The sequence below is a fragment of the Balaenoptera acutorostrata genome, chromosome 20 (assembly GCF_949987535.1).
Source record: "Balaenoptera acutorostrata chromosome 20, mBalAcu1.1, whole genome shotgun sequence".
Taxonomy (NCBI): Eukaryota; Metazoa; Chordata; class Mammalia; order Artiodactyla; family Balaenopteridae; genus Balaenoptera; species Balaenoptera acutorostrata.
The window spans coordinates 13,110,869-13,126,419 of NC_080083.1; the positions used below are offsets into that span (position 1 = coordinate 13,110,869).

Consider the following 15,551-nt stretch of genomic DNA (forward strand, 5'->3'; position numbering starts at 1 on the left):
AATTAAAAAAATAAAGGAGGGCAGCTGTGACTCAGCTTAGGCCAACTGTTGCCATGGGAAAATGTGGGCCCCACTGTTGCCAAAGCTTCTAATTTTTCAGGATAATCCAAAAATAGAGACTTTACACAAAATACCTAACTCTAAAATATTGACTCAAAAAAATTTTAACGATACAAGGCCAAGCATTTACACTTAGTTTGTCCTACAGGCCTCCAGTGTGCAACTCCTGGCTCAATACTGAATTGAACACAGGTTTTTGAACAGTTGAACAGACTGAGGAAAGTGGAACAAAATTTAGGAATTTATAGTCTAAAATCAATGTCAACAATATCATTCATTCTATTTATTCAATTCAAAGCATAAAAATTACTAAAGAACAAATATTTAATTAATCTTAAGATAAACTCTGCAATGAAAAAACAAAAAAACAAATTTTATCATCTTATCTGCAGATACCTTTCCCATGTTCGCTGCAGCACTGTCTGTAATAGTGAAAATTTGAAAACAATCTAAAGGCCTATTTCTGTACTGTAGGTATAAAGAAACTATAGTATGATCATATATAAGAAATTCTTTAACATAATAAACTAGATCTACATATACCAATACATCTAGAAAACATTTTTTAGGTGAAAAAAACAAGTTGTAGAATAGTATACAGTATAACATTCATGTAAACTCTAAGCATTATTGTACATTGTTTATGGATACATATATGTATAGTAAAAGTATAAAAACAGAACAAAAGAATATATACAAACTTTAGGAGAACTTTACCACTGGGAACAGGGAGGGAGGGGAGTAGGATTAGAAAGAGGATATCAACTCTAACTGTAATGCCATATTTCTTTAAAAAACAAACAAACAAAAACCCCACAAAAACTCTAAAGCAAATATGATAAAATGTTAACATCTGTTAATTCAGGTAGTAGTTATGTGGATATTTTGTTATATTACTGCAGGTACTTCTCCTGCATGGTTGACATGTTCCATAACAAAAATAAACAAACTATAAATATGTAAAATAAAATTTAGAAGAAAAAACAAAAAGTACTTTCCTATGTATAGGTCCCATGATAGGCCCTCTTAAAACAAGCTGAATATGTAAATGATATGAAAGCAATGAAGTAATAAATCCTACACTTTTGAGGTCCTACTGTGTAGAATTTTGGAGTCAAATAGTGGAAGTTCAAATATCAACTTGGCCACCTACAAACTGACCTTGGGCAAATCTTCAAACTTCCTAATAAGCCTGTTTGCCAACATATAACTGGAGCTAACATCACCACCTACTCAAACAACTGTGGTGAAGCTTAGATAATCAGTGTTAAGGGCTTGTCTACCATTTTACTTCCCTCAATAGAGTTCTAGAATAGTGAAGATGTACAAAGAGAATAACTTCACTTTGAAGATGATACGGCACAGTACCTTTTGCACTTCTACATACATTATCAATGTAAAAGAGACACTGCTGGGGGCTTCCCTGGTGGCACAGTGGTTGAGAATCTGCCTGCCAATGCAGGGGTAAACGGGTTCGAGCCCTGGTCTGGAAAGATCCCACATGCCGCGGAGCAACTGGGCCTGTGAGCCACAACTACTGAGCCTACGCATCTGGAGCCTGTGCTCCGCAACAAGAGAGACCGCGATAGTGAGAGGCCCGCGCACCGCGATGAAGAGTGGCCCCCGCTTGCCGCAACTAGAGAAAGCCCTCGCACAGAAACGAAGACCCAACACAGCCAAAAATAAATAAATAAATAAATAAATAAAAGAGACACTGCTTTCCTAGTGTCCAAGGACAGAGAACAAATCAGTTTTGCCATCACAAGAAGGCAGAAGGTAAAGGCAGACTGCCCTATTACTATTACATCAATTTGTTTAATCATCTTAACATCACCATAATAACAACCACCATTTACTGAGTACTATGTGCAAGGTACTGTTCTAGGCTCTTTAAATACATTAACTCACTTGACATATCAGATCAAGTTTTATATAAGCTATAACAAGAGACAAAAATAGTAGATACCTTAAGATTATGAATTCAAAGAAAATTTCTTTCAGTTAGAAAAAAAAAATTAGGGAAGGCTGCCTGGAAAAGGAGAACCTGGTATGCAGATTTGAAGGATATATAGGTCAGAAGATACACAGAGAAAAAGAGATGGGAGGGAGTGGTAAAGAGTGAAAATGCCATAAGGAACAGAAAGTATCTTCATAAGGTTGAATCACCAGATACATGGCAGGCAAGAAGATAAAGAATAAGCAAGTGAGCCAGGACACCAAAGAAAAGACCTTGAGTGTCCATTTAGGATTAAACAAACATCTATTAAATACCATGTTTCTAGTAAGGTACCCTTTGCATTTATTCATATACAAAGCTGACTAAATATAGTAAAAACCTGGCAATGGGTTGTTGGCAAGAAAGTGACTTGAGAACCGTGGTTCAGGAAAATTAATCTGGCACTTTACATATCCCACATAATTCCTCCTCTTATTCTCTACTATGGATGGCTAATGACGCCCAGTTTCTCAATTCCACCCAGACACCCAAGCCACAAATCTGAGATGTCTTCTAATACTTCCCTCTCCTCATCACACACTACTCATTCACAATTCTACCTCCTAAACCTTTCTCCAATCAACAACCTTCATTGTCACTGTCTTATTTCAAGCACTTATCATTCTTTCCTGAAAAAGCCTCCTAAGTGACCTTCAAACTCCAATCTGTATTCCTCACTGCCACCTACATAAACTACCTAAATACACATCTGATCATAATGCTCACCTTTGCTTAAAATTGTGTCTTCCAAATTGCCTATAAACCACACAGAATTTGTAAATTATATCAATCTGGCTCATATGTACCTTTCCAGCCTCATATTCACATGTACCCTACAATGTCCTCTGCAAACTACTTTCCAGCATACACATAATAGTTTTTCATGCTTTTGTATCTGTATATGTTGCTCTTCCCTCTACCTCAAACGACCTTCTCCCATGTCCACTCCAATTATTCATTCAAGATTCAGTTTAAATATCATCCCGCTCAACTGTCTTCAGTGGGGAGATTTGATGAGCCCTGCAATAGCGTAATTGACAGATATCATACACTATGTACACCACTACAACCCAGGACTCAGATTTAAAATACTATATAAGGACACTGAATTTCCTATCCATTTAATTATTTCATTAAGAATCTAGGGGCTTCCCTGGTGGCGCAGTGGTTGAGAGTCTGCCTGCCAATGCAGGGGACATGGGTTCGAGCCCTGGTCTGGGAGGATCCCACATGCCGCGGAGCAACTAGGCCCGTGAGCCACAACTACTGAGCCTGCGCGTCTGGAGCCTGTGCTGTGCAACAAGAGAGGCCACGATAGTGAGAGGCCCGCGCACCGCGATGAAGAGTGGCTCCCGCTTGCCACAACTAGAGAAAGCCCTCGCACAGAAACGAAGACCCAACATAGCCAAAAAAATAAAATACTAGATGAAAATTAAAAAAAAAAAAAAAAAAAAAGAATCTAGAGAAAATTCAAATTCAAGAAAGTTCTAATTTCAACCAAGTTTTCCCCTTTTTATAAAACTGAATGGCAAGAAAAAATATTCTTAAAATTTGACAAATCTAGATTTGGGGAGTTAAGATTTATCAAAGGAATGAACAGGTGATGAATATTCTGCCTATCAAAGTTATTTATCATATATGAATAAACAATGAAAAAATTAGATATAATAGAATTAACAAATTTTAACCTCTTTAATGATTCAGCAGTCACTTCAAATTTTTAGAGCATTACTATGGTGCTATACTTTTATAATCACAAATCTTAATATAAAGTTATAATATAAAAACAACATAAAAAATCAATATTTAAGCTTTCTAGCTCTTTGGACGTGGGCTAAATGAGAGTTTTCCACGTTAACAGTGGATCTTTAAAGAGAAATTTCTCTCCACCTACTGAGAAAAACAGCAAAGGCCTATACATTTAGAGAAATTAAAAACTATCTCAGGCCATTAGTTCTCATTTTTATGGAAGCAACATAATATACACCAAAGCCTCAAATATAACTAGCATAGAGGACATCTAAGATCCAAAGTACTTTAAATGAATACTGCTTTAAAAATTTTAGAAATAATATCTTATGTTGGAATCAACCTTGACTCTTTTCTTTCTTCTTCTATATTCAATCAATTACCTGGATCTGCCAAGTTTACTGCCTCAATATTTGTTGAATTATTCTCTGTATACCCTTAACAGTACTACCACAGTTCACACCATCGTCTCTCACCTGGACTGGACCAATTTCAACAGGTCTTCTTAAACCTAGCCTTGGCCTATTAACATCTATCTTCTACTCAGCCCCAGAATTATCTATTTAAAATACAATCCGACCATATCTCTTCCTTATTTAAAAACAACCCTTCATTGGCTCCCTATTTTTTATTTAACAAATATTTAAATAGCACTTACTATATGCTAGTCACTGCTTTAAATGTTTTAGAAGTGTTCATTTACTCCTCACAACTACCTATGAGAATTTAAATAACGAGCTTTTATATTGTGTGTGTGTGTGTGTGTAATGTAACACAGCTATGTAAGCAGCAGAGTTGAACACAGGCATCTGGGCTCCACAATTGGGGCCCTTATTCACTGCACTGTGCTGCCTCCCTATTTCCTGAAGTCCACATGCTTTAACACAGTTTATAAGGTCTTTGATTAGGATCTGGTCCCTTCCCACATTTCAAATCTTATTTCTAACCAAGCCCCACTTTGCTCAAACTCCAGTTAACACTGAGCACCTTGTAATGCATGCCTTCCCTCTCCTCATTTTGTGATCTTTATGATTTTACTACTGCTGTCCCCTGTCTGGAGTAGTTTCTAGCACCTCAGCACAGTTCTTATAACAGAATGCACTGAACACACTCTGATGAAAGAATACATTTTTAATGCGTCATAAGAAATAATAAACAAAAATGTTCTACTATTAATTACACTGGTAGACATATAAAACATGAAAACACCAAATATCTTAGAACTCAAGTCTCCAATACACCTAACGGTTATCCTGTTAAAACACACACAAACAACAACCAAAAAAACTTCCCCCAACCTTGGTTCTCCTCAACTCTTTCTTGCTCCTTCTGAACACCCATATCTGCTCAACAGCCCAAAACAAAAAACACCTCAATTCTTCACCTTCCTCATTCCTTGTTTCTCTTACTTCCCATATCAAACTGGTTATTAATTTATACATACTCAATCCCTTTCGAATCCATTCAACCTGCACTGCCTCTTAAATAGTCTCCACAGGTCTATCTACCTCCATCCACTCCACAGCTGCATCTTCCACAATGCTGACAGTTGCCTTTTTAAAAAGGAAATCTAATGATGTTACTTATCATAACTTAAAATCATCCTCTGGCACCTCAAGGGTAAAAACTGGTTTCAGTAAGCTTCTCAACTAGGAAGCTTACTGACAATACCGATATCCCTGGTGTCCCCCACCATGGAATTTTTATTGCTTTTTATTGCATGAGTCTAAGATGGAGTCTGCAAACGAAGATGGTCCATGTGCCAACCCACTTTACAGGCCAGATCAGGGTAATGTTCTCACTCCTCTGTACTCACCAATCACTCCAGCCATACTGAACTACAGCTACATGTAACTTCCCTCACTAACCAAGATGTACTTATGAGACTAGGTACAAATTACTCCCCAAACAACATGACAAGATTTCTTCAAAAATGTTTAACCAACATCTTTGTGAAGACCTCCTTGAAAACTCTGGGCCCTCAGGACTTCCCTGGTGGTCCAATGGGTAAGACTCCTCACTCCCAATGCAGAGGGCCGGGGCTCGATCCCTGGTTGGGGAACTAGATCTCGCACGCATGCCGCAACTAAGAAGTCCGCACAACGCAATTAAAGATCCTGCGTGCTGCAACTAAGACCTGGTGCAACCAAAATAAGTAAATAAATATTTTAAAAAAAGAGAAAACTTTGGGCCCTCATCTCACCAAGTACATATTTTGATTATAGCACTATTATGCTACCTTTGCATGTTCATAAATTTTAAGATCTTTGAGGTCAAGGGCTGACAATCACGTTTGTATCCCCAGTGCTTAGAATATAATATATCTAAATAAATGTTTGCTGGACAGAAAAATTGATGAAAATTTACAAGAGAAACAAAAATATGTAATGGTACTGAATACGTTTTTTTAAAAGTAGAAGCCCAATGATATTTTCTTTTTTTTTATTTTTTATTTTTATTTATTTATTTATTTATTTATTTATTTATTTTTGGCTGTGTTGGGTCTTCGTTTCTGTGCGAGGGCTTTCTCTAGCTGCGGCGAGCGGGGGCCACTCTTCATCACGGTGCGCGGGCCTCTCACTGTCGTGGCCTCTCTTGTTGTGGAGCACAGGCTCCAGACGCACAGGCTCAGTAGTTGTGGCTCACGGGCCTAGTTGCTCCGCGGCATGTGGGATCTTCCCAGACCAGGGCTCGAACCCGTGTCCCCTGCATTGGCAAGCAGACTCTCAACCACTGCGCCACCAGGGAAGCCCCCAATGATATTTTCTGTACAAGTGATACAATGTAAGGGCAAGATATAAAAACAACTGAAAGAACTGTAATAACTGCAATTCTCAAGAATAACCTTGCACTCAAGTTATAAATTCTCCTTAGTGTAAAATAAATATCTTTCAGGACACAGATCTACCAGTTCTGTTTTTAAAATAAGAGTCCAATCGGTCAAAAATACTTTCTTTTCTGCTGCAGTATTTACAAGCTTTTTGAGGGAAAGGGAAGAACAAGGAGGATTCAAATACTAGCACAGCACCAATGAATAAGATATCCTATTTGCTTTGCTTCTCAGATTACAGCAGTCTCCCTCCAAACAAGCCCCCAAATGTGGAGCTCTTCTCTAAAATCCCAACACTGAACTTTACTCTCAGAGTAATTTCTAGACGGATATATAATTCACTTAAACATAGCTCCTTCAAAGGCTTTCTCGGATCTTTATTCTCCAAACCACTGTTAAAATATTTTATTTTTTTAAAAAGCTAGAAAAAATTGGGGGTTATTTAAATTAATAATATTTAAAATTCTAAACAAAATTTTCCTGATAGTTAAAATAAAGATGTAAATTGTTTTAATAAATGGGGAAGAAGAGGCGAATCCACCTTACAGAAGAATTCCAAATAACATATGTAAACAGACACTCCCCCCCACACACCCCCACCGCCGACATGGAACTGGAGTCACTTCCAAAGGATAAAGTAAGAGAATGGAAAAATAATAACTTTATGAGAAAACTGGCAAACACTACGTTAACCAAGTGATGAAATATCATGTAGCCTCTGACATGATGTGATGAGAAGTGCACTTCACCTCTGTGGTATTTTTTCCAAAAACCCATAACCCATCTAATCATGAAAAAACACCAGACAAACCCAGTGTGGAGGACATTTTACAGAATACCTGACCAGGACTCCTCAAGACTGTAAAAGTCATGGAAAACAAGGAAAGACTGAGAAACTATCACAGACCAGAGGAGAGTGAGGATAAAAGACAACCAAATGTTACGTGGTACCCTGGATTAAATCTGAACAGAAAGAGGCCATTAATGGAAAAACAGTGAAATCCAAATAAAGTCTGGAGTTTAGCTAATAGTAAATACCAAGATTCACAAACGTAGCACAGAAACGTAAGATGTTAACAATGGAGGAAACTGGGTGCAGGGTATACACAAGAACTCTCTGCACTATCTTTACAACTTGACTACAAATCTAAAATTTTTCCAAAATAAAAAGGTTTTTTTAGAAAGAAAAACAGGAAAAACGTGGGATTATTTAAATTAATATTTAAAAGTACAAAGTTTTGTTAAAATAAAGATATAAATGTACTTTGCAGTTTAAATAACATGCTTATGAGCAATATAATTTTATATTAAAAAAAGGAATTAGTCCATTTGGCATTGATTTACATAGCACTTCTTGCCTACTAAGAAACTCTGAAGCCATCTCTGGTTTCAGATACACATCATGGATAAAGGGGAAAGAATCCCTAATACTAATTCTTAAGAAATACATTTAAAACTATAAGAGCTATATTAATGTATTAATAACTGCTTATTTATGATTAAATTGTATGTTAATTCTCTTCCTTAAAAAAAGTCTCTAACAATAAAAAAATATCTACTGAAGGGTTTACAGGCCTTTTATCCAATAATAGCAACCGCCCTATGAGTTACATACTGTCAACGTTATCCATATATAGATTAGGAAACTGAGGCTTATTGCTCAAGGCTCATAGCTGATAAATTGTGGAGTTAGGATTAGAATCTAATATATTCATTTTTGGTTTTAGTCAACAGCTTTATTTAATTTTCTCTGATAATGCTAAATGTATAGCTTTTTCCCCACCCTTAAAAAATAAGTTGACCAAAAAAAAAAAATTATAATAATAATCAATACAATTGACTCTTTTTTTTTTTTAGGCCACATCACGTGGCTTGTTGGATCTTAGTTCCACGACCAGGGACCAGGGATCGAACCCAGGTCCTCGGTGGTGAAAGCGCAGGGTCCTAACCACTGGACCGCCAAGGAATTCCCAATACAATTGACTCTTTTATCTTCACTTTCCCTTCTTCTGCAGTCAGCATATTTTTGATAAAATAAAAACAACTATGGAAGGGAAGATGAAAATATAAAATATATGCCTTATGCATACAGAATACTAAAATCATAACACATATCCTTTTATCTTTGCCGCAGATTAAAAGTGAATTAATCCACAACATGCAAATCCTTAATAACATAAGCTTTCAATTAAATTCCTTAAAAATTTCCCAGATTCTTAATTTCACTGTTATCAAAAGACAGTCTCTCAGAAAATTTCTTAACAGCCTCAGTTAACTGTCAGTAATTCTTGTCAGCACATAAGCGCTCAAGGACCAGCTAATCAAAATGCAGAGAACAGAAACGCAAATGAAATTTATCCAGTTGGGTTAATTCATTTCTTATAGGTGAGAGTTTTGTGGCCCTGAAACAACTATGTCGTAAGTATGACCCTGTTCCTGGGACAACATAAAATCTCTGTAAAGGAAGTATGAACACTTTTCCCTCCTTCACCTTAATTCCAGAGAGATCACTGGAAGTTAGCCACTATAAAGAACTATAGGATATCTCATTTCCTTTCACATAACCCCATATTCAATCAAATGCAAAAAGTATTTATTTACTTATTAATACCACTTGTATGTATTTAAAAGATTTAATATTGATTTACTGATATTATTACTACTACTTGTATGTATGCAGCAAGTATTTATTTACTTATTAATATTACTATAAAGCAGTATTAGGCATTTTCTGGAAGTCCCTATTCAAATGCCTTATGCAAGCAAAATAGTTACAATACAAGACCATGTTAATAAATACCAATTTAAATGATGCAGGCAATAAATGCCACCAGTTTTCACCATTTTAGAAAAGAAATTAACATAAAAATAGTTATGAAAAGAGTCCATTTTGTCAAAAGAAAAAGGAATGTTTGTTTGATCATGCAAGGCAATACCCAAGTGATTCACTGACTACAATATTTACCTCATTCTAGCTACTAACCCAACATGTGACCTTGGGAAAAGAAATTCTCTGAATTTTAGTTCTCTCATCCATAAAAAATACTATTCTATCTCAAAAAGTAGCTGACAGAACAAATGAAATGCCATGTTCAATATATTTACAAAGTTCTAGGAAAATGTTTACAACAATGTTAGATGACAATAACTTTAGAGGATACTTTTCCAGAAGTATCCTTGACAAATCCACAAATCAATCCTAACTAGGTAAGTTTCAACTAAAAGCCACCAACTTTTAAAGAGAAAACAATAAATCAAAATAATAAGCCCTTATGATACCTGCATCCAATGACTATAAAGCATTTCACCAATATCAATTAAAATTCGTAACTGCCGTGGCAAGGTTAAAAATTATACACACAGCAGAAGTTAAACTAAGGTTCCACTTAAATGACCAGCCAATATGCCATATCAACCAGCAACAAAGCTAAAACAAGTCAAAAAGCCTTCACTGCAGTTACCTGTTAGGCTTATGTAATATGGCATCTTCATGAAATACAGATTTCTCAAAACATGTGGCCTTCAGCAACTAAGATTCACTCTACAGCTAAGCATCTTCAGGAGAATAGGTTTGCTTTTTCTTTTCAGAAGTCCCTATATCAGCAGTTTTTTTGTTTGTTTTTGTTTAGTTTTATTTTAAATAGAGCAACTTTTAAAGTAAAAAAAAGTTGTATAGTAAAAGGGGCAAAGAATTCCCACTTTAACTATTTCTCTCTCTCTAAAGTGCATAAAAACAGATTACCCATCATAATGAAATATTTTCACAACAGAAACTTACAACCAAGTAAAAAAATCTCTTTTAGGACCACAGCGGACATGACAGGCGTGGTTTAAAACCAACTGAGCCTCAAGTCCCTTTGGCAAAAGAGTACATGACTCACTGCTTTAGAACTCAATAGGAAGAATTGGAAAATTCACTCTGAATGCCCGAAGATTTTGCTTTGGATTTGTTTTTTAAGATATCTCCATCCTAATGCTGACAACTGCCACAATTTCTATGGCTTACCTATTGAGATTAAGATGACAAATTCTGAATAATATGAACCACAGGTAAACAAAAAGTAAGGTACTATTTTTTCTTGGACACTGAAAATATGAGGCATAAGGTAAAGTCATATATACAGTATTATTTATTGCATAAGAGGGAGCAACATTTACACTGAAAAAATATAGACAATGAAACACGGATATTCTAGCTGGAAAACCAAAAATTATCGGATACTGATTTTTCCCTTCCAGAAACATCTCTAAATCTTTTATATACCAGAGTAATTGTATCTGGAAAAAAAGATACCAAGTAAGTCTACTAAAAAATTAATCCATCCCAATCTCATTAGAAGTTTTATAGGTATAGAATTATGAAGAATTTAAAAAACTGCTCTCCAAATTAAGCAAAAGATCCTGCCACATGTACCAGAAACACACATAGATACACATTTAGAAGTAAAAGCTCTCTTACTTAAGTCAAATTATTTTAAACTCCTAATCAACTAATAATCTACTGAAAAATCTCAGCTCTTAGTATGCTTTTATAGCTACAAATACTAGGGGTGGGGATATGTTAGACACATAACACAGTGAATTATCATAATAACCTCATTCCTCACCACATGAACCCTTCTACTTTCTAATCACATTAAAAATAACAAAAATGTAAAAATATATCATACACTGACAAAGTCATAAGGCCCATCAAAATCACATTTACAACATGAATTTGACATTCTTCTGAGAACATCTATTCACATGATTGCTTGATATAAGACATTAAAATGACTTACCCTCTCTTACAGTAGTACCTTACTGAAAGGTCTCTTCCAAAGGACAACACAAGAGAAAGGGTCATATAAAGAGCATTTAACACAAATTATCTTATCCTTTCTTACTCACTTTGATGTTCATTATTTAAAAATCACAGATATACTGTTTTAATGCAAACTAAAGTTAAAGAAAACATCTGCAATGTTCTCATTAGATTTTTCCAATATTCCTACTACTATTTTTTGCCAAATATTTCTGGCATTCGTTAATCTACACTTACTTAACTAAAACAATAAAAAACATTAAGAAGTGTGTATATATATGTGTGTGTGTATGTATATGTACAGATATATAGAGACAATAAGTATTCGCTTTAGAGCAGGGACATTGCTTTTTACCCCAATCATTCAATACCCACCTTGCAAAAAAGGTGGAAACTAAAAACACGAGATTTTAAGATTTACTACAGAGAAACGCCTTTGTTGTAGTACCAATTAGCATCAAATAACCTTACAAAACATAAGCAAGAGAAAAATGCTATGAAAGGGCAATCTAGCATTTCACAGCTTCTGCTCTCTTACTCCACCCAGTCTCCTCGGCTCAATGGCTGTTCACAGCAACCACAAATATTAGCCCATTTTTAAAAAAGGTGTGGGAGAGGCACCGAAATTGGGCTAACTCCATCAAAATCAAGATATACAGAAATATTTTGTGAAAAATTAAGTTCCATTCTGGTTTATAAAAATAACAGCTTTGTTTCATTTAGGAGACCCTCCCCTTGTGAACAATCCAAACAATGATCATTTATAATAGAACGTGAAAGAATAAATCACCCTAAACACAGATTACTCTTCTGCTTTAATAAAAACTGCAATTTGCAACTGCCAATTATTTTGCAAAACTGTGTCCTGAAAGATACCCATGAGAGATTAAAAGCTAGCTAATGCCTTAGACCCAAATCATAATTTTTTAAGTAACAGCTTTTAATATATTCAACACTATATCACTACCGACATACCCAACCGGGAAATCTTCCCGATTAAAAGACTGGACCCTGCAGCAATCAAGCTCTGCTGCAGCAAAAACGAAAAAAAAATTTTTTTCAAGCAAATACTACTGTAGCAAAAGGGCAGGGATGACATTACTGGTATGAAAGGCCCAAGCACTGTCTCCTCCACCCTAGCCTCAAAATGAAATTCACACAAAACGATCCCACCTCCCAACAAAAATAGAATTACCAAAAATGGCACAAATTTTTTGTTTAGCCTTTAAAACGTTATCAATCTCAAGGATTGTGTGTTAAAGTAAAGGTCGGAATATCATATCTTTATTCTCTCCCGACTGCCTCTTAAGTAAAGGGGGAGGGGGGGACCTTGGCATGACATCGCCCATTGAGAACGAAACCACAAATCTGGTTCTTCGCTTCCATAGCACAATTTCTTAACCAAAGGATTGATATAAATTGGACCCAAACCCCAACCCCAAAAGAAAATCTCCTGCCCTGCTCCCAAGGAGTTTCTTGCTAAGTCACCGAAGAAAAGCAGAATCACAAATAAAGCCAAGGCACCTTTCTGTCTTATCTCAGATATTGAAAACCTCCTCCTCCTCTCCACTCTTCTGTCTAGAGAGGTAGAGTTAAAATTTGCCCACCACCTCAAAGGCATTTTCTCACCTGGGAGGCTACGGAAGGCACTGCGTTTCCTAAATGAGTGGGGAGATTAGATTAGAAGGAGAATGGCTGAGGGCCTCGAAGCTCAGTGCTGTAACGTCAAAAGGCAACTCCCGTTGAAGGAGCCGGTGGCAGAAAAGAAAATCCTGCCTGATTTGGTGGGTGGGTGCTGCGGATGGTTCGGTGGGTCGGGCCGCTCCTCCTCAGTGGGTGCAGAGGCTGGACCACTGCACAGGGGGACCAGGGAAGGGCTGGACCATCGTTCTCAGGTCAACCCCATCCTAAGGACAGGTGGGGGACGGAACGCCTGAAGGCCTGTGGGTGCCGAGGCGGCTTGGGGCTGAGCCCGGTCCCTGAGCGCCAGCCGCGGGTGGGGTGGGGACTGCGGAGCTCGCCTTCCGCGGCGGGGGAGAGGAGGGCTGAACCCTTTCCCCAAGATCAGAGAGAGACCTGCTCTCCACGCCCTTCCTACCCAAGAATACTTTTCTTGCTAAGTCACCAAGGGAGGAGGGCGATCCCTTCCCGGGGAGGGCCGCGGGTGGAGCCGCGGCGGCCCTGGCACCCCCCGAACCCGAGCCAGGGAGGAGGGTAGCGAGGGCAGCGCCCTCCCCGGCCTGTCCCCCCTCCTCCCGTGTCTCTCACTCAACGGCCGTCGCGGCCGCCATTTTGAGAGCGAGAAGAGAAGAAGAAGGAGGAGGCGGCGGCAGGGGGAGGGGAGTATGGGAGGGAGGGGACCGGCGCAGCCACATCGTCAGGCCGCCGGGCCCGGCCCGCAGCCGCCGGAGCGCGGTGGAGAAGACAGAGGGCGCAGACCCTTGCCGCCTTACCGGAGCGCTGCACCGCCGCCTCCGCAGGGCCTCTTCCGTCCTTCACTCCCATCCACCGGCGGGGGAGGGGGAGAGGGAGAGGGAAGGGAGGAAGGAGGGAGGGAGGGAAGGAGGGAGGGGGAGGATGGCGCGCTGGGCCCTGTCCCGGGGAGGGGGAGGGGAGGGGAGCGGGCGGGCTCCTCAGCCGTTCCGGGGCTCGAGCCCAAGCCTGGCGCTCGCGGTTTCTCTCGCTCGCGCCCGAGCGCTCCCCTCCTTCTCCTTCTCGCTCCCTGGACCCCGGGGTCGCTGCTCGTTCGCTCGCTCACTCGCTATCTCGGCCGCCGGACTCCGCCGCCGCCCCGCCGCTCCAGCTCCGTCTGTCACAGGAGCTGCCCCAACGCCCTGACGTCACCGCGCCGCCGCCGCCGCCGCCGCCGCCCCACACCCGCGGGGAAGAGGGAGGGGAGGGGAGGGGAGGGGAGGGGAGGGGAGGGGGCCCGGAGCGGAGGAGGGGCTGCGGCGCATGCGCCGGCCTGGGCCGGGCCCTGAGCCGCGCTGCCTTCCGCTTAGGCGGCGGGTTGCTGGTGCGGCTGGGCGGTACTGAGGGATAGGCGGACAAGTTTGCGCGCGAGGCGCTTCTTCTCGCCCTCCGCACGCCTCTGTAACCTGGAAAAAGGCTCTCGGCTCCCTTTTCCTAGACCCTCGTCTGACTGCTGCGGCCCCTCACGAACTCCGGCTCTCTTCACGTCCCCGCCCTGCTCTTGGCCACGAACGGCGCTCTCCCCTCTTCCCCCGGCCAACAGAAGAGACCAGCTGGCCCCGGTGGATTCCGTGCCCCGATAGGCTTCAGAAAGCGGAGCCCGGCCAGGATGTCGCCCCTTCTACCTCCGGCCTTTGGGTTTATTTCCCAGGGGCCGGGGGCGGGGGAGAGGAGAGGGGAGTAGGTTGGGTTGGCTTGGGGAGAAGAGCTGTTGAGGTTGAAAGGCTGATGGAATGCCTAATTATCTTCATTTTTATTATAGATTTCTGATTGGGAGGATTCGCTTTTAGATGTGATTCAGCTATTCTTTTCCTTAGTCACACGCACGCACGCACACACACATCTGCGACTATGGAAGTCTCGAAACTGATGCCCAAAGAAAGACCTGGAACTTTATCCGTACAAGGCTTGAGCGCGCGCGCGCGTGTGTGTGTGTGTGTTTGCTAATTTATGGGTTGAAATACTGAGGACAGGTCTTGGGGATTTGTAGTCAATGTTTTGCACACAGACATTTGATTTAAAAGCGGCCAGATTTGAGGTTCTGAATTATCCAATGTGGAATATCCTTTTAGTAAGAGTTGTTTAGTGTGATTATCTCATCACTAATTTGTATTGTCCAAGGAAACTCTTTTCCTAAAACATAGGTTTAGGCTTGTGTTTATTGATTTTATTGCTTTCCTTTATGTAGGCAAATACACTGCCTTTGAGAAGCAGCTGGTTAATGAGAGAACTTGGGTATGTATAAGTGTGACCTTGAGTAAATTACTCTCTCTGGCCCTGGTTTCTCTATAAAATAGCCCTAATAAGTAACTAACTTGTAAGGCTTTTGTGAGAATTAGGAGATGCTGCATGTGTACAGTATATGGTAATTCATGGTTACCATATACTGGTAACTCATGTAGCAATTACTGTTACTTGAT

General features: G+C 39.8%; 1 protein-coding gene across 2 annotated transcripts in view; it reads right to left on the reverse strand.

The window, feature by feature from the left end:
• Window positions 1-14,283, reverse strand: part of PAFAH1B1 (platelet activating factor acetylhydrolase 1b regulatory subunit 1) — an 81,371-nt gene extending 67,088 nt beyond the window's left edge. Inside the window, exon 1 of one of the 2 annotated variants that reach the window (XM_057535536.1) lies at window positions 13,893-14,283. The gene's annotated coding sequence lies outside the window, so the exon portion shown is untranslated. Of the gene's footprint in view, window positions 1-13,068; window positions 13,088-13,892 lie in introns of those variants that run through there. The other variant, XM_007177460.2, reaches the window with a different exon arrangement.
• Between the last annotated feature and the right edge of the window lie 1,268 nt (window positions 14,284-15,551).